Source organism: Pinus tabuliformis, chromosome 2_1 (assembly GCF_031772625.1).
Source record: "Pinus tabuliformis cultivar Carrire ecotype Pingquan chromosome 2_1, CPIR1, whole genome shotgun sequence".
NCBI lineage: Eukaryota > Viridiplantae > Streptophyta > Pinopsida > Pinales > Pinaceae > Pinus > Pinus tabuliformis.
In genome coordinates, this window is record NC_142299.1 from 552,269,959 (window position 1) to 552,289,548 (window position 19,590).

Genomic DNA, 19,590 nt, shown 5'->3' on the forward strand with positions numbered 1-19,590 from the left:
GCCGAAAACAACCATCCATACATTGCAATCAAGATAGCTAATAAATAGAATTAATACAATTATACCAATCGATGTGATGAAGTATATTCCATGAAATCGCAATAAGGGGATTCTTATAAGCTAGATGTTCTGCAGCAGATGGAGAATATAGTGTCACATTGCCAGAATTATCCTTTGGCATTATGGCACATGTTGTTTTTGTTTCTGTGTTAAAAATTTAACAGGATGTGAAACAAATCTAGGTCCTGCCCCCTGCCGTTGGGCTCCTTTAGTACTGAGGTACACCCCCATTTCATGTTGGATAAGACCATGTTTTGCATGTGGATTGATATTCCAATACTCTAAAATTGAAATGACTCCATGGAATAGCAAGGGGTGGGTATTGGTATATTGTTGATATCGATTAACCTTATTTGTTAAAAATGTCATGAAATCTCAATCCCCTACGATCGAGTACATTGAAGATCAGTGAGTGACGGGCAGTACAGGGGCCGAAAGGACAATTTTCCTGCTTTTTCTTGTTTTTCTGGCAATGCAGATATCAGGCACTCGCAGGCCTTGCAGGCCATGGGCTTGTGTTGTTTCTCTATGACTGAGCGCAGGAGAGTAGATCTAGAATTGTTTATTAATGGCAGGATCAAGATAAACAGTGGGTTTTTTATCAGAAGCAGAGGCAGATGGGTCAAATGTGGCTGACGTACAGACCAAGCTGAGAAAAGGCTGATTTTTTCCTCTCATTTGAAGCACTGCCCATGTGAAAAGATTTGGTATTTGCGGTTCCAGGAAGGTTCGCAGATAGTTGAGGCATTGGCCTTGTATCAGGACATAAGAATACAGCGTGGATCTAAAAGTGAACAGAGACAAAGAACTATGCAGCAAGATCAGAGAAGAAAAGTAAGTACCTTGGTCTGGGGTTGATCTTAATGTCTGTGATTCGATTACTGCAAGACATGCTGCTTTTTCTTTTCATACTGCCCTTTATGAAATTTGGGTTTGTTTAAGTGTGTCGTAGGGGATTCTTATAAGCTGGATGTTCTGCAGCAGATGGAGAATATAGTGTCACATTGCCAGAATTATCCTTTGGCATTAGGGCCCATGTTGTTTTTGTTTCTGTGTTAAAAATTTAACAGGATGTGAAACAAATCTAGGTCCCGCCCCCTGCCGTTGGGCTCCTTTAGTACTGAGGTACACCCCCATTTCATGTTGGGTAAGACCATGTTCTGCATGTGGATTGATATTCCGATACTCTAAAATTGAAATGACTCCATGGAATAGCAAGGGGTGGGTATCGGTATATTGTTGATATCGATTAACCTTATTTGTTAAAAATGTCATGAAATCTCTTGAGGTCAGACTTGTGGACCCTTTTTTGCTTGTGGTTGTCTTACCTGACTAGAAGGTAAGGTTATCACTTACCTTTCACCTATCATTAATGATTGCGACTTTCCCTTTAATCTGAAGGGCTCCTTGTTGTGTAACTCATCAAAATTTGTTTTCATTCACAGGGCTACTGGAATTGATGAACCAACCAATAAGAATAAAAAGCTTGACACTGAATATGCATTGCCCTTCTTTGATCAAAAAATATTATCATAGTTTTCCCTTTTAAAGAGGAAATTAACAGAAGCCATACTATGGAATGGCCTTTCAAGCATCACGACCCTTTTTAGTTGGGAGGTGTTTTTTGTCATGTTTGGCATCTAATAACTGTAACGGTTTTAGAATATTATGTTTCGGACTCCCTTCCGTTTCTTGACCTAAAGAATTTCCCCTTTAGAACATGCCACATTGTGCAGGGTCGCATTTCCTTGTTTGCATCTATTCAAATTATAGAAGGAAAATCATGCATTCAGTCTTGAAAATCGAAATCTCTTCATCAATTATGTCATTTAAATCATGAATTTGATCACAAAGATCTGTGCGCTATAACAGACTGTATAGAGATATGGACATCTGGACATGCGTTGACCTAAAGAATCCAGCTTATTGTGGTCGTTTTTTATTTTACCCAGGTGATTGATGCATTGGACCTTTTCATTGACTGTCAATTCATGGGTGTTCACCTTCACAATCTTAGGCAAAATATTATTTTCCTCCAGTTATGCTTCACATGCCTCTTTGAAGAACACTAAATTTTCACCCAAATGTTAGGGAATTCTGCTTTCTGCTGTTTTGAGGCAAGGATAGTTCCATCGTCTCATATTTTGCATGTTTAGTTCCTTATAGGCTTAAATTGATCCCACTTTTTTGGTTTGATACTGTATTCGAACAAAGGATGGCAAATCTTTCTCATTCAGTTTGTTTTGTTTAACTGAACATCCTACTTTGCCATGAAGATAAATCAGTTCCAGAAATACTTTGAAGTTTGGTTCAGGTCTCCGTTTAAAATTTTAACTGAACATCCTACTTTGCCATGAAGATAAATCAGTTCGGGTAATACTTTGAAGTTTGGTTCAGACCTCCGTTCAAATTTTTAGTTATAGCTGTACCTTTTTTAAATGAGGTCATAGGCATTAAGTCATGTGTTGTACTGATAATTCTTTTCTTGATGTTTAGCTGGAAAATAATTTATTTGCTGGTGTCCCAATAATGAAATAGCTCATAATTGTGAATTACATAGGCTTGTTCAAACCCAATGTTCCTACTCTTGTATATGTTTTAGCTGCTAGTGTTCAATGAAGCAACCTTTGGCATTGTCACTACTCACAGTAGTTCAATTTCGATACCGTTTTCATGCTTTTGAGGGAATGTTGTTAGCTTTCTTTCATCTGGGAGAAAATCTGGCCATGGAAATTTCAGGCCTAGATCATACCTGTTATTTTGCTCTGCTTAATATTTTTCTTGCTGTTAGATCTTATTATCCGCTTCTTACTCAAATATTCAGGTTTCTATCACAGATCACATTTTATGAAGATGATGTAAGGTTTAAAATCTGATTGTGATGCAATTCACCTGATGCAGACCCCTACAGAGGTTGAGTTTTTCACTAAATATGGTGAAGCAAGTCGCTACAAGATTCAGGAGGTTATAGGAAAAGGGAGCTACGGCGTTGTATGCTCTCCAATTGATACTCACACTGGGGAGAAAGTTGCAATAAAAAAAATAAATGATATCTTTGAACATATTTCTGATGCAGCCCGGATTTTACATGAAATTAAGCTTCTGAGGCTGCTGCGGCATCCTGATATTGTCGAAATCAAGCACATTATGTTACCGCCCTCTAGGCGAGAATTCAAAGACATTTATGTGGTATTTGAACTTATGGAATTAGATCTACACCAGGTTATTAAGGCAAATGATGACTTGAGCCAGAACATTATCAATTTTTCTTGTACTAGCTTCTATGAGCTCTGAAGTACATACATACTGGTAGCTTTCTTTTGCTAATATTCTTATTTCTAAATAAGTTTAAACTTTAAACCTGGGAAATGGTGTATGCATGCTCATTGTTGACTATATTCACTAGATATATGTGTTGTTTATGTGAGTAGGCAATATTCGGTTACTGTTCTGTTAAGATTGTGATTTTTGCTTTATGTTGTAGGGGTTTTGTCTAATTTTAATTTATTCTCACTATTTTTTAACACATAATTACTGTGTGAAAATTAATATGTATGTATAGCGGCTAGCCTATTTCCTTTTTGCCTTCCTCCAGTTTTATAGATAAAACAATCTGAACCATGAGATCATTCTGTATGCTCTTTTCTTTCTATGTATTTCTGCATTACAGATGTATTGACAATCCAAGTGCAATATACAAGTTATTAAACAATAATTATTTTAATCATTTTCTGGCACATCAGCTATTTATACTCTTGATTGAAGTCCCTATTTATTTCACCATGGTAATGTCCACTATAGGCATAGGGGGCCCATTGTTGTTTTGTAATTGTTCACAAGTCTAAGGATCAGTTTTTTGACCACAATTTGACATATGTGGCCCGTTAACCCTCAAACCAGTTTAGTTTGATTCAGTGATTAGAAATCAATCCTTCAGAATAATGGTTCAATCTTCAAATGCTCAAATTTTCATCTGTAACTGCAAGAGTTAGTCAATTTGAGGATTCACAATTTTGATCTCTGTATTTTCCCCATGCATTGTATTTACAAATCATTTCAAGCAGTTGCACATTGCAATTGTGCTTTATTCACTTCCAAAAATATATATTTTAGTGTTTTGTGAAGTGCATATGCTTCTTTCTCGTTTGTGTACTAAAGGGTATCTGGTTTAGGACATCGATCCTGTTCAAATATTCCTGTTAAGTTTTAACTGCGTTTTTAAGAATCTATTGTGACTGTGAAGCACCTTCCCATTTCAGGGAACTTAGTATGGAAGAAGAAATGTGAATTCTATTCTCTAATTTGTCAACTTTATGTTCTTGTAGCAAATGTGTATCATCGGGATTTGAAACCGAAGAATGTTTTGGCAAATGCTGATTGCAAGCTAAAAATATGTGACTTTGGCTTAGCAAGAGTTGCCTTCAATGACATGCCCACAACAATCTTCTGGACGGTATACTATTTTAAATCTATATTATACAGATCCAAATCTAATAAGTTGCTATATTGTTATATCTAGTTTGACAGGGTTTCTGTTGAATTCTCTGTTTGATTTTGATTGTTGTACTTTAGTTAGTAAATTTCCCATTTTTAAGATGTATATATTTGATGAAGTGCAGGACTATGTTGCCACAAGATGGTATAGGGCTCCAGAGCTGTGTGGATCCTTTTTCTCCAAGGTATAATTTTTTTAAAGGATTCATTGTTAGATCTATTTTAACAATAATTGCATTCTACTTAGTCTGTTGTGACTAACTATTCTTAGATGTATAACATTCTTCTCATCTTCTTGCTTCTCTAGATGTTATGGAACTAGGTGTTTGCTTGGTATTAGTGTGTTGATTTCAGTGTTGCGAAAATCACGATAACATAAAAAAATCGTGATTTTTTCATTTTCCCGATAATATCGCGCGATTAATTCAGTGATTTTTTCATTTTGAAAAAATCGCGATTTTTTGGTAAAAAATCATGAATTTTTGAGAAAAAATCATGATTTTTTTTCCTGATTTTTACCGATTTTATCCCGATTTTTACAATTTTTCTCCTCGCTGATTTACTCCCGATAACGATTTTCGCAACATTGGTTAATTCACCATATCCAGTTATCTCGAGTCGTAACAGTATGCATGCTAATTATTTTCAGGTGTTCAATCTCTTATTTGTAATTTTGGCCACGGAAACACTGATGCCTAGAAATTTATTTTATCAAAAACTGATGTCAGTTGCAAAATTTACAAGTAATTTCTCATTTCTGTGGTTGTGTATCTTGGTGAGACACATGAATGAATATACTGAGGCCTTTGATGCATGTATGAAAGGAATCCTTTCTTTTATAGTGGAGAATGCTGAATGTAAGCATAAATAATTATTCTATTTTAAAAGTATTGAGATGAAAAATACTTAAATAAGATGCAGAGGTTGTACCTTGCAATTGAGGGACCAGGAATTGAATTTCTTTTGCACGAATGTGAAGATCTTTTAAGAGCCCCAGAATAATGGTTAATATTGCACACTTCTGATGTTACATGCAAATGTTATGGTTTGAACTTTACAAGTAATTTCTCATTTCTGTGATTGTGTATCTTGGTGAGACACATGAATGAATATACTGAGGCCCATGATGTTGCATGTATGAAAGGAATCTTTTCTTTTATAGAGGAGAATACTAGATGTAAGCATAAATAATTATTCTATTTTAAAAGTATAGAGATGAAAAATACTTTAAATAAGATGCCAAGGTTGTATCTCGCAATTGAGGAACCAAGAATTGAATTTCTTTTGCATTAGTCTGTAGATCTTTTAAGAGCCCCAGAATTGTTCATATTGCACAGTTCTGATGTTACAAACAAATGTTATGGTTGTTCAAAGTTGTGTTATTTTTTTCTGGAGATCTCTTAAAATGGATTAGCATTCCATGATTGTTGAGAGAGAATGTGTGAATTGATGGGAAAACAGGGTGGTTGTTAAGTGCTTGTAAGTTGAGGGTTTCTAGTGTGCTTGTGTGCGTGATTAGCCTCAAACCAGATCTAGGGCCTAAGGAAAAATCAACACATTGAAGAGGCTCCTATGGCGTTGCCACATTTTGTGCTTGAGGGTTTTTTCGATGAGGTTGGACTTTCTGAAAACCCTCATGGTCTAATTTATGTTGATTTTCTTTTGCTTCCTCTGTGAGATTCAGGGGACAATCCTTGAAGAGATGGTTGTATTCATAGCACCTATGACATCTAAACAATACATGCTCATAATCCAAAGGTTGTTGCTAAACTTCATCATGGTAGGAGATTTCGATTGATTTTGAAAGTGGTAAGGAGATATTCATATACACACATATCCTTACATGAGGTGTAGTGTCCTCGCTCGGTCACTTTAGATATTTTCACAAAATCTCTAATCATGTTTCCAATGCCTTCTATGATTTTCTCCTCTCGATATTCTTTTGGCATAAGAAAATGGGGATATTTTCACAAAATCTCTAATCATGTTTCCAATGCCTTCTATGATTTTCTCCTCTCGATATTCTTTTGGCATAAGAAAATGGGGCTACTGGCAATTTTTCCTTTTCTAGGTTGTAACTTTCTTTTCAGAATTTCATGAATAACCCCACATTATTGAAAAAATACATGTTGTTCTCGAATACATTGTTTATGTCTTCTAGATTTGCAAAAATCACTATAATGAAACCCTTTGCTCCAAGCTCAAGATCAAAGTGTTCCTTTAGCTACCATTTTGTTGGGTCCATCCAACCAATGCTCTCTCCATTGGCCACATATCAATGAACTTGCATATTAAGGTGTAATCCTTCACATGCTAGATGTATCTCTCAATTTTGTTTGATTTTACTTCGTATTTTAGAGCCTCGACTGCCTTAGGGAGGTATCGTCTTTGTTTATATCCACACAACTTGAGCCAAAGTTGATCAATGAAGTGCTTGCATCTGATGGCTTAAACCAAAACCTCCATCTCATATAACCAGATTCTTAAAAGAGAAGTTTACACCTGAGGCTCTTACCATAACTACTCTCACGCCACTTCGAATAAATTCAATACCAAATCAATATAACAACAACGCAAAAAAAATAAAAATAAATACATAAATAAATAAATAAAATTAAAAAATTATTTAAAAAAAATTATATAATAATTTTATTAATCATAATTTTTAATTTACATAAAATAGTACAATTTAGAGATTTAATTATAATGGTAAATTAAAATACTTACCCTTTTATTTATAAATATACTTTTATATTTACGCTGTAAGGCGTTTCCCTCTGAAATGAACTCCCCTAAATGTCTTCCTGTCCTAATCTTAACCATTAGATCTATTGTTAAACGATTCAACAATTCTCTGTCGTCCAAAGAAAACATTAAAAAACAGTTATTAGTTAAAAAATTAATTAAACCCAGCCCAGCCCGTCCGTCTACCTAGCCAGTCCGTCCTGTGCTGCACGAGCTTTTTCTGCAGGAGGAGGGCCAGGAGGATGGGGAGGGCCGCGCATGGCAGATTTTTCTGCAGGAGGAGGAGCGCCAGGCCAGGTTTCTTGCTTTTGCTTCTATTCTGTAATCCTGTTCAAGCATGTTCGAAACGAGTTTGGTAATTAAATGACTATGCATAGCTATGTACATTATATCTTAGAAAAACAGTAAATATTAAAGTATCTCATGTCCCTGTAAAATATTTCCATTTAAAAACGCAATCCGAAGGTTTTGGTTTGGAAATCTTTCAGAACTGCTTCCTAATCACCATCGACTGTAATCACTTAGAATATTTGCGATTTTTTAAACAAATTTTGAATCGCAGAGCACTGGCCATGTCGGTGGATATGAATATAAAATAAAATCTAAAATATAGATTAAAGTGGAAGTGGGAAAGAACTAGAAGTTGGGGCAAATTTATGATTGTTTGAGATGGAGTTGCTATATAAGAGTTGCAAGCAAATTATATCTTATTATTTTGAGCTCATCTTCTTCTGTATTCTGCATTGCTTTGAATTGGCTTGTGCTTGTTATTTTTTGGCTTTCACTGTTCATTTTTTTTGTCGATTTTTCTTTTACCAGCTGGTGCTTGTTGAATTTTCTTTTATTTTTTTCCCTTTTTTGGATTGGTTGATTTTATTTTGTTTGGTTCGATGCGGACCGGAAGAGATGAAATGCATGATTTCAGATTTCTGTGAAGGGTAATTACCTGAGCAGGTATGCTTCTTGTTTAATTCCAAACCAGTATATTATATAGGTGTACAGAATTTAGAATGCCCTCTGGTAGATAATGGTTTGGAATCTTAAGATGAATCAGAGGGTTGTTTGATGATTTTTTTTTCTATTGTAGGGTTTTAAGTACTCAAACACAACTCATTGGGATTTCAACAAGAAAGTAATTTGAGGGAAACTCACTGACGCTTTAAATTCATTTAAAGGTTCACTCGCTTACCTAGGTTTTGACCTGTTAAGGATATTTTTATTTTAAAGATTGAAATAAGATCTGATTGAACTGTCTTCCGGGAAGAGCCGTCCCTGAATACAAAACGAGGGAAGAAAATTACATTCGGACGTCTTGTTTTTAGCAGGTATAGTGAATTTGATGGGTTACTAGCTTATCTAGGTTTTGACCGGTTAAGTGTATTTTTATTTTAAAGTTGAAATGAGATCTGATTGATTGGATTGCCTTCTAAGGAAGAAAATTACATTCCTATGTCTGGTTTATTATTCCCTTACAAATGGACTTTTTGTGATCCATTGTGTAAACAATGATCTGCTTGTTATAATCTAAACAAGTAATTTTTTTACAAAATATTTTGTCAATCACCAGATCTCTTTGATTTTTAATGTGGTATATGATGCATTTTCAACAGCTAAAAAAATGGTGTAGCCAATTTGAGAAAGTAGATAACCCTTCATTACTGTCTTACTGTGCACAAGTTCTGCTGTTTTAACTGAATGATTACATCGTTATACCTGTTGGTGTAAAAGCCAAGGTTGTATCATATCACTTGATAAGATGTTCGAGGTAGCCAGTTGGAGGAAATGGATGGCTCTTGAAGGCTTTTTTACTGTGGACCAATGCTGTTGTTTTAAATTGAAACGTTACATCGTTTACTTATTGGTGCAAGGCTACATCAGATACTTATTGGTGCAAGGTTGCATCAGATTTATCTGTTTGTTTTTAGTGAGCATCATATTGGAACTCAGAAAAAATTATATATGTGTTAAACAAATTAGGTACATCTAACCAAATGTATAAGAAAATGGAAATGAAGTCCATGGTAGACTCTCCTCCAAAAGTTCTCTATTTTGGTGCTGTTACATCCAAAGTTCTTATTGATGGTCAAGAAAGGCATATTTAAGCAAAGAATAGGGCAGTTTTATATAATCTTCCAAAAACTCTATGCTTTGAACCAACTTTATCAAATATAGATATGCTCCCTAAACACTTAGAAACAAACATCAAAAGTTGTCTTCTATAATATAATCATAGTGCCTAGTCCTCTCAAAGTTGTATCATATTTCAAGGAACCTATTTGGGAAACCCTATCCTTGATCAAACTCATTAGATATACCTGATTAACATGTAGAGTACAAAGCTTTTTCAGGTCTAGAAATGTATGTACTATTATTTTTAACTCATTATCTAACTCATAAACCATTTCAGAATCCGTTCGAATGCAATCAATAATGTCTATGACAGATTTGGACATCTCAATATGATGAAGTTGTATCATGTTCTTTTGACAATAAAAATCGGATGAAATAGTATTTGAGAATTCATTGAGATCGGTATGCAAAGAATTTTGCATGCTACTTGTTTCTTTTGTTGAAGGATCTCCACATCTTACAAAACTTCTTTTCACATTCAAGTAAAATGACAGATCACTGGATACAAACATAGAGTTGAACAATTTACAATTCCTGTGCAACAAGATTTCTCCCTCTTTGAGCTGGCCAGGAGTATTCTTATTAAATTTATAGCCTTGCATGGCTTTTTCCACCCTTTGAAATTATTAAGCTGATCTACTTTCAACCTTGGAATTCTGTGTGGTATCTCTCTCATAAATTCTCAAATTAAAACAGGTCCTTCTAAATTCCTCCTCATGGCTTTACAATTCCTGCGCAACAAGATTTCTCCCTCTTTGAGCTGGCCAGGAGTATTCTTATTAAATTTATAGCCTTGCATGGCTTTTTCCACCCTTTGAAATTATTAAGCTGATCTACTTTCAACCTTGGAATTCTATGTGGTATCTCTCTCATAAATTCTCAAATTAAAACAAGGTCCTTCTAAAAAAGCTCACATGATTGGACCGTAACCCATAGTAATGTTGGGGAATATTGGGCCTTTGAAATGCCTCTGAAATTAGGGGATTGAAACAAGACAAATGAACTTTAGATAAAAGACTTCCTAAAGATCATTGCAATTTGATTGGACCAATTTTTGAAGCTTGACGTCCACTCTCCTTCAGCTAAGTTCAGTGAATTTGTGTTTAGGTATGATCCTTCTATTCCTCCTCTATTGCAATATTAGCCAATAGGTCTACTACCATATTTCCTTATCTCTTTACGTACTGGAAGCTGACCTCCTTAAACTTTCTAATTGCTTCCCTTAGCCAAGTGAGTTGTACTTTTGAATGCAATCAAGATTTTTGTTTTGGTTTAAATTTTTAAAACAAATTGTAACATTTCGCTAGAACGTGATCACATGCAAACCCAGATGCATCCTATGAATTCATAAGTACCTGGGCCTTTGTGAAGGTATTGTGGACCACTACCAGATGAGTTTCCTTGACTGTGTGATGGAATTTTATTTTTTACAAGCTATTCCTATCTGGAAAACACTTGCAATTCACAATAATTAGGAATTCTATACAAAAGATGATCGTGAACGTTGGAATCACATTCTCCACTGGTCATCCTAACTGTCATCCTTAGGTCGCTGGTTCGAATCCGGCAAGTTGGAGCTTTTAATTTGGCAGTCTAATTAAAAATGTCTTTTGCAGTAATACATGAATTTTGCAGTCTAATTGAAAAATGAAAGAACAATGAATTTTGCAGTCTAATTGAAAAATAAAGAACACGGATAGCAGTAGAACAGGATCCTGACTGTCATCCTTAGGTCGCTGGTTCGAATCCGGCAGGTCGGAGAATTGAAAATTAAAAATGAAGAACACGGAGAGCAGTAGAACAGGATCCTGCTTGTCATCCTCAGGTCGCTGGTTCGAATCCCGCAGGTCGGAAAATTGAAAAATGAAGAACACGGATAGCAGTAAGACATGAATTTTGCAGTCTAATTGAAAAATGAAGAACACGGATGGCAGTAGAACAGGATCCTGACTGTCATCCTTAGGTCGTCGGTTCGAATCCGGCAGGTTGGAAAATTGAAAAATAAAAATGAAGAACACGGATAGCAGTAGAACAGGATCCTGACTGTTATCCTCAGGTCGCTGGTTGGAATCCGGCAGCTCGGAAAATTGAAACATGAAGAACACGGATAGCAGTAGAAGAGGATCCTGACTGTCGATGACAGGTCGCTGGTTCGAATCCGGTAGGTCGGAAAATTGAAAAATAAAAAACACGGATAGCAGTAGAACATGATCCTGATTGTCATTCTTAGGTCGTTGGTTCGAATCCGGCAGGTCGGAAAGTTGCTTTGCAGTCTAATTAAAATTGAAGAACACAAAGCTGTAAGACGTTTTGTTGAATTTTTGCAGTCTACACGGATAGCAGTAGTAGAACGTTTTAATCTCTCTCTGTCTCTTGTTGCTGCCCCTTCCCCGTCCTTTCTCAACTTTATTATTTTTATTTTCTCTTCGTTTTCTGGATCTAAACTTTAATAATTAATTTTATTTTATTTTAATTTTTTAATAAGTAATTTATTTTTTTATTTTTGAGAAATATTTTATCTTGAAATAAAGTTTTTAGAATTTTAATTTAATTATTAATAGTCATTATATAGTTGGTAAGAATTTAATCTTCACTAAATAATATACAATATTTATAGCAGTGTACATAAATTAAAGGTCGAAATTTATCTTCACAATGGTTATGTTTTGTTTTGTTTTTGTTTTTTTTTTAAGTAAATTAATTAATTAAAAAAATCACATGAACAAGTGGTAGTGTACACAAATCAAAGGTCTAAATTTATCTTCATAATCGTTATGTTATGTTTTGTTTTTTTCGTTTTTTGTTTTTGTGTGTGTATGTGTGTTTTTTAAATAATTTGATTAATTAAAAAAAAGCATATGAACAAGTATCTCCACAATAGTTATGTCTTTTTTTTAATTGATTAATTAAATAAAATCATATGAACAAGTGTCATATGAAGTGAGTTATGGTTTATTTAACACGTGATATTGATAACCCATGGTTTTGGAACAAAGCCTATTTACATATCAAGAATCTCCATTATAAAATGAGAGTAAATATTTTATGTGGTTGTGCCAGTTTATTAAAAAAAATTCTCTTACTCTTCTTCTTTATTGATGTTTTGTTTCCAACATCTTTTCTTCCCTCATATTAATTATTTTTCTTTTCATTCATTTATTTTTGTTTTCCACAGGAAAAATCGTAATTTCATTAAAAGACATAACAAAATTACAATTACCATATACACTTGATAAGTGCATTACTCATATTGTTCATGTCTAAGACTTGGAAATAATGGAGAAAGTATTTGTTATCTGGTTTTTTATTGTGTTTATATTTAGGTTCTAGATCCTATTTTCTTGGAGTTAGTTCTGATCTCTCTAAACATAACATAATTGCATAAATATGTGTAATTTTGATTGTTGTGGTTAATGAAGTGACAACGTTGTATTGTAGCCTCCAGGTGCAACTTGTCTCACCTAGAGCTACATGATTCATTCATAAGTTTTTTTGTTTTCCAATTTTCAAATTGGTATCAGAGCTTAACTGAGGGTTGGGTATGTGGCAACCACCGTGTGCGTAGAGGAGACATGTAGATCGTGGAGACTAGTTGAGAGGCACATATCGATAAGACGTGTCGAAGAGTGAAGAGCCGAGTTGGCATTGTTTGATTATTAGAGCCGAAGAGACGATCGTGGTGTGGCAATCTATGTATCTCCTTCGGGTTGTTCAACGATGCGTTGAAGTCAATGAAACTGGTAAGGCAATGTTACAAAGACGACAATCACCCTGGATCTCTTCGTGAAGGCTGTAAGCAAAAAGGAGCCATGTTATGAGCTTGATTTATTGGTGTGAAGTGGTTAAGGTTTCATACAAGAAGTTGTGAAGACGACATTGTGGAGCTGATAGCGAGGACAACAATTTGAAGGAGTTGTGAAGGATTGTTTTTTGGAACTTGAATAGTAGAGATCTGAGCTACATGCGGGCCGATATTCATGTCACAGTGTTGAACCCACTGATCTATGCATTGAACATCGATCAGTGATAAGTTGGCATACTCATATGTAAGAAAGTGAGATGAATTTTATTTGATGCCATTAAAATCCCAGAGTTTTTTTTTCCAGTGGAAAAATCTGTAACCTTTTATTAAAAAATGAAAAGTTACAATTGCAGATGCATTAAGCATTTCCATAAGCTGCCCATTGGGCTCAAGTGCTTTCGCACTCTTCACAATAATACACAACTAGCGTGCAAAAATGAAAAAAAAGAAAAAAGAAAGAGAAGAAGAGGGGAGAAGGGAAAAAGCAAGGAAAACTGAATTTGGACTTCAGGTTTTCCTTCCCTTTTTCTTTTCGACCTTGCGCCACTCTCCTTGAGTAGGCTCGATCGAGGCTATGACTAACTGTGTTTCTACTCTCTGCGGGCCTAGTTCCTTGTCTGAATCTGAAGTATCTGATTGGTGAAGTCGTTTAATCCCTCCCATGCTCTGATCTTCGATTGTCTTCTCTGCCTGATTTGGATAGGACTGAGGTGTCTTGTTTTCTGATGTATTTTCCTTCTGGGTTCCCGTTGCTCGGGGTACCTCAGCATTCTCCGTGGGGGTATCGTCTTCTTCTGCTTCTGATTCTTCATCCTCTGAGTTAAGGGGGGTGAATTTCCATCCTTTCCTCTGCTTCCCTTTCTGCTTTCTTTTACTGTTAACTTTCTTGGCTTCTGGACATGTGCTTTGCAAGTGTCCTGTTTGTCTGCACATCCTACATCTGAAGGCGGTATTTTCATAGTCTAGTACTTGCAGCCAATCTTGTTGTTTGTAGATCAGCCTTATGTTATCTGGCAGCCCTTTACTTAGATCTACTTCCACACAGATGCGTGCGAAAGTGAAAATCCTTTCGTCAATCCTTTCTAGATCTGTTTTGATGTATTTCCCTATGCTGTTCCCGATTCCTTCCAAAACTCTTTCACTCCAAAAATGAAGGGGAAGGTTATGTAGGCGTACCCAAACCGGCACTTTTGATACAGTCATTTTGTTTGGGTCAAAATCTTTGAACCATGGGGTCATGAACAGCCCCGCAGTTCCCCAGAACCAGGGCCCAGCACTGATGATAGTATCTCTTACCTCCTTAGATGTAAATCTGACTATGAAAAACCCTTTGGAACATAGATGAATGTCGCATTCCATGGTCCAATTGGTAAAGATCCAATGAAATAGGTCCATTGGTTTTGGCCAGAAGCTGTTGAAACGGCATATTAGAGCTTGTGTTTCATAAGACTTAACATAATCGTCAAGCCCTGTGGCCTCAATATTAAAGGCTGGAGTTTGTCCTAGCTGGTCAACTATATAAGGCCGGGGTGTATATCCACCTTGATCTGGGGAGGATCCTGATTCTCTGTTGCCTTGGAGAATGTTTTTGTAGGATGACGCTCCCTTAGGTTTGTGCTGGGGTGCTGTTTTCCCCTTGTCCCCTCCTGAACTGCTTGGCTGTCCCTGAGATGGGGCCCCTCCTCTCAGCCTGAGATTCAAAACAATGGTTTCTCCTAGACTAATCTCGTAACTTCCCAGGGTTCTGTTGTCCTGGAGGGACCACCTGCCACTGACTAAGTGTTGGGTCTGGCCAGGATAGCCAGTGGATGCACAAATTTGCTGCTTTAGCTGCGAAACAGAGCTATCTGCACTTACCCATACTAAGAGAGATTTCATCTCAGGGGTTTTAATAAAGATCTGAAATCGATTTTTAGTTACCTGATGTCTGCATTTTGGCTGAGCTCTGTCTGAACCGGTGTCTTTGCTGGTTGCCAGATGGTCCAGGTGTGTGCATTCTTCCAGATCTTGCCTCCTATTGGGTCGATCTGCTGCGTGCCCTCTGCTCAATCGATGCCCATTCCCGCCGATCTGCTGCCTGGGTTCTTGAAGCTTGCTCCAAAAAGTTAGATCTGGCCTGGATCTGTAATATTTGGGGCTCAGTTCGAGTAGATCCGGCCCAGATCTGCAGAGATTGGGCCATGCAATTATGTGATGGGGCAGATCTGCATCATGCAGTCCCCCATCTTTGCATGCAAAGGTCCTGAGAGAAAGAACAATGTTGGCGTGAACGATCAATCCAAGCCCTGGCGATTTGCCGCCTTCGAATTGGGTTCTGAACCCAAAAACGATTATTGTGTTCAGATCTCTGATCTCGTGCTTCTTCGCGAGCTTCACTTCCAGATCCGTCTCTGATGCGTTTGGCTCATCAAGCAAATGATGATTTGGGCGAAGGGTATACGTTGTGCCAGGACCGTCGAATATTTTCCAGGCGTTTAGCCGCATAGCAGAACCCGTGCCGGCACCTCGAATGGAGTCAGGGCGCTCCAGCTCCACGCTCTTGAGGCCGGTCCTGTGGAGGGCAGTGGCTGTGACCAGCCCTGCAGCGCCGCCTCCAACGACCGCAGTGTCTGTGATTTCATTAACAGCGCAGGAGAAACCCTCGACGATGGCCATCTCTCGTTCCAAATCAGATTTGAATATTTGATTCCTGATTGTCGTTCATAAATAGAAAATACTTGACTTACAAAAAAAAAATTATAACTTTATTACATATATATATATATATATATATATATATATATATCATTAAAATCCCAGAGTTGTGTGAATTTGTGGGGAAATTCTGTGAGATTTTGGCAGGACATCGAGTGAGTCTATCCTGTGTGTGGAGACTTTTTACGCTGACCAGGGACCATTGGTTTGTGCACTAGATGAAAAATGCGATGGAGTCGACCAACTTATGAAACAAGAAATTTTAGCAATGCATCGCATCATCCCTGCATTCGTTCTTAGCAATCACAAAATATAAACATAAAATCAAGACTTTGTGAACAATCTAAAGTGTCCAAACTTCCCTTGTAGATTATTCATCCCCAACCTGAATATTTTAGTGGTTTGCATTCATAAATACCGCAATTGTTTGCAGGAACAGAGCTTCACGTAATTCTTCGCTAAATCTCTTCTGTTGTAAACTTGTTTGCAGGTTTTGGGATTGGAAATATTTATTTGATCCCTCTACTAAAGCTTGCACAACCTATTCTCTATTATAGTTACTAACCCCTTTTCAGATCACGGGAAGCGTTCTTTGACATTTATGTTAGGTTTAAATGGGTGGTGTAAGTCTACCCCTATGGAAACCTGAGGACCAGAGTGCTGTGTAGATTGGAGGTGTCTGCATCAAAACATAAAGGCATACTTTTCTCGTAGAAGAACACTGTTAAAAATTCCATATGTGAGCATAATGCATACTTCGCACATGCAAAATATGAATATATCTTGCTGTGATATGCTTTGTACACACTAGCTTGAGCACTCTAGTATTGTTCACAGCAAATGAGAAGATCCACTGATCTCCATTGTCTTTCACAAAATACACTACTTATTGAATAACAGTGAACTTAAAAATGCTTATGAAGGTTATAAATTTTCAACATAAACACATCAAAATAGTCACTAAATACACCACAATGGCAACCCCAACAACACAGAGATGTTTGAGCCTGGCCGAAAACAACCATCCATACATTGCAATCAAGATAGCTAATAAATAGAATTAATACAATTATACCAATCGATGTGATGAAGTATATTCCATGAAATCGCAATGTTTGAGACACACATACAATGTCCTCTGCACCCCTGGCTGTAGAGTGCACCTCACTTCTCTCAGGGCAAATGGCAAAAATCAAATATCCCAAACCAATAAGGAAACACATTTTCACAAAAGCAATCCGCTTAATTGATGAGATGAATGGATTCATATCTAGGTGCAACAATCTAAATTTATGTCGACTATCTCAAATAGCTAGTTGCAGAACCTACAATTGTTTGGGCAGAAGAGTCTTCGAATGAAGAAGAGCTCCAATTAAATAAGAATGGACCATGTTCCTACAAAATGGTTCACTACAGAGAAGTTGAGCATGATTTACCATGCGATGTACAAGAAGAGATGTTTTGATCTGAAGACCCACCCCCAAACTTCACCCCACAATACCCCGTACTCTTTCTTCCTGAACATTGAATATTTTTACTCTGGGAGCGATGTCAATTTGCAAAACTATAATTTAGAAATCACTGTCAATAGCCAGGGTTTTATAATAATACAGGAAAGGTCAACTCTAAAATTCTAGAAACAACGAAAAATTGAATTTCCAACATGTCCTCCAATATGGAATTCACTAACTGTTATAATTGTTAGACAATAGCTAAGTACAACAATAGTTACATCTCTAAGGTATCCAGAAAAGACATTTAGTAAAAAGTCTTGACTTCAAGATCCCGAGTTAGCAATTCAAAAAATCTTTAAAACAAAAATTTCTTACATATAGGATGGGCATCTTTTCAAAGTCCATTGTCAAAGGTAGAAATAGTGAGTTACCATCAAACCTGTATGCCATATGTTATTATGCAATCCATGACACTACCACATTTATCCTCCTCGTATAGGTTATTTTCAATTCATCCTTAGATATCTTATGTGAATCTCACTTTGCAAAATGCTCTATGCAATGAAATGAATGCACATTTGCTATAACAAATAGGCAAATATAGAAAAAAAAAGAAGTAGAAGTAGAGATACAATGCACCACAATTTATGCCCTTGCCTCATGGGCCACCCAATATCAGTAGAAATAGAGATGAAAGTTTGCTGCATTCGTTCTTAGCAATCACAACATATAAACATGAAATCAAGACTTTGTGAACAATCTAAAGTGTCCAAACTTCCCCTGTAGATTATTCATCCCCAACCTGAATATTTTAGTGGTTTGCATTCATAAATACCGCAATTGTTTGCAGGAACAGTGCATCACGTAATTCTTCACTAAATCTCTTCTGCTGTAAACTTGTTTGCAGGTTTTGAGATTGGAAATATTCATTTAATCCCTCTGCTAAAGCTTGCACAACCTATTCTCTATTATAGTTACTAACCACTTTTCAGATCACGGGAAGCGTTCTTTGACATTTATGTTAGGTTTAAATGAGTGGTATAAGTCTACCCCTGTGGAAACCTGAGGACCAGAGTGCTGTGTAGATTGGAGGTCTTTGCATCAAAACATAAAGGCATACTTTTCTCGTAGAAGAACACTGTTAAAAATTCCATATGTGAGCATAATGCATACTTCGCACATGCAAAATATGAATATATCTTGCTGTGATATGCTTTGTACACACTAGCATGAGCACTCTAGTATTGTTCACAACAAATGAGAAGATCCACTGATCTCCATTGTCTTTCACAAAATACACTACTTATTGAATAACAGTGAACTTAAAAATGCTTATGAAGGTTATAAATTTTCAACATGAACACATCAAAATAGTCACTAAATACACCACAATGGCAACCCCAACAACACAGAGATGTTTGAGCCTGGCCGAAAACAACCATTCATACATTGCAATCAAGATAGCTAATAAATACAATTAATACAATTATACCAATCGATGTGATGAAGTATATTCCATGGAATCGCAATGTTTGAGACACACATACAATGTCCTCTGCACCCCTGCCTGTAGAGTGCACCTCACTTCTCTCAGGGAAAATGGCAAAAATCAAATATCCCAAACCAATAAGGAAACACATTTTCACAAAAGCAATCCGCTTAATTGATGAGATGAATGGATTCATATCTAGGTGCAACAATCTAAATTTATGTCGACTATCTCAAATAGCTAGTTGCAGAACCTACAATTGTTTGGGCAGAAGAGTCTTCGAATGAAGAAGAGCTCCAATTAAATAAGAATGGAACATGTTCCTACAAAATGGTTCACTACAGAGAAGTTGAGCATGATTTACCATGCGATGTACAAGAAGAGATGTTTTGATCCGAAGACCCACCCCCAAACTTCACCCCACAACACCCGGTACTCTTTCTTCCTGAACATTGAATATTTTTACTCTGGGAGCGATGTCCATTTGCAAAACTATAATTTAGAAATCATTGTCAATGGCCAGGGTTTTATAATAATACAGGAAGATCAACTCTAAAACTCTAGGAACAACGAAAAATTGACTTTCCAACATATGTCCTACAATATGGAATTCACTAACTGTTATAATTGTTAGACAATAGCTAAGTACAACAATAGTTACATCTCTAAGGTATCCAGAAAAGACATTTAGTAAAAAGTCTTGACTTCAAGATCCCAAGTTA

General features: G+C 36.5%; 1 long non-coding RNA gene across 2 annotated transcripts; it reads left to right on the top strand.

Annotated features, from left to right (window-relative positions):
• Positions 1–452: 452 nt before the first annotated feature.
• On the top strand, positions 453–4,778 carry LOC149201559 (uncharacterized). 2 transcript variants are annotated; one of them, XR_016253438.1, is made up of 3 exons: positions 453–894; positions 4,386–4,513; positions 4,680–4,778. It is a non-coding gene; the product is annotated as an uncharacterized LOC149201559 (long non-coding RNA). The 2 variants fall into 2 exon arrangements; XR_016253439.1 differs by lacking the exon at positions 453–894 and adding an exon at positions 3,281–3,369.
• Positions 4,779–19,590: the final 14,812 nt, after the last annotated feature.